Here is a 205-nt window from a genome sequence, read left to right as displayed (position 1 = left end):
TTAAGATGTTTAACTTTAAGGCACCCTAGCTTATTAAATGAGCTGGGCTGTCTATCCGTGTCTAGTAGTTATGAAAACATGCATTGCATTTGTGAATGCATCATATCTTCACTTGAATAAATCTACTCTTTTAATGTCCAAAGATTGAAAGGCTTTTGAAAATAATAATAATCAAATGATAAACAAAAACAAATAATAAATATAT

This window comes from Anarrhichthys ocellatus, unplaced genomic scaffold (assembly GCF_004355925.1).
Source record: "Anarrhichthys ocellatus isolate YVR2014 unplaced genomic scaffold, GSC_Weel_1.0 scaffold43, whole genome shotgun sequence".
NCBI classification, from domain to species: domain Eukaryota; kingdom Metazoa; phylum Chordata; class Actinopteri; order Perciformes; family Anarhichadidae; genus Anarrhichthys; species Anarrhichthys ocellatus.
Note: the sequence above shows the minus strand (reverse complement) of the source record.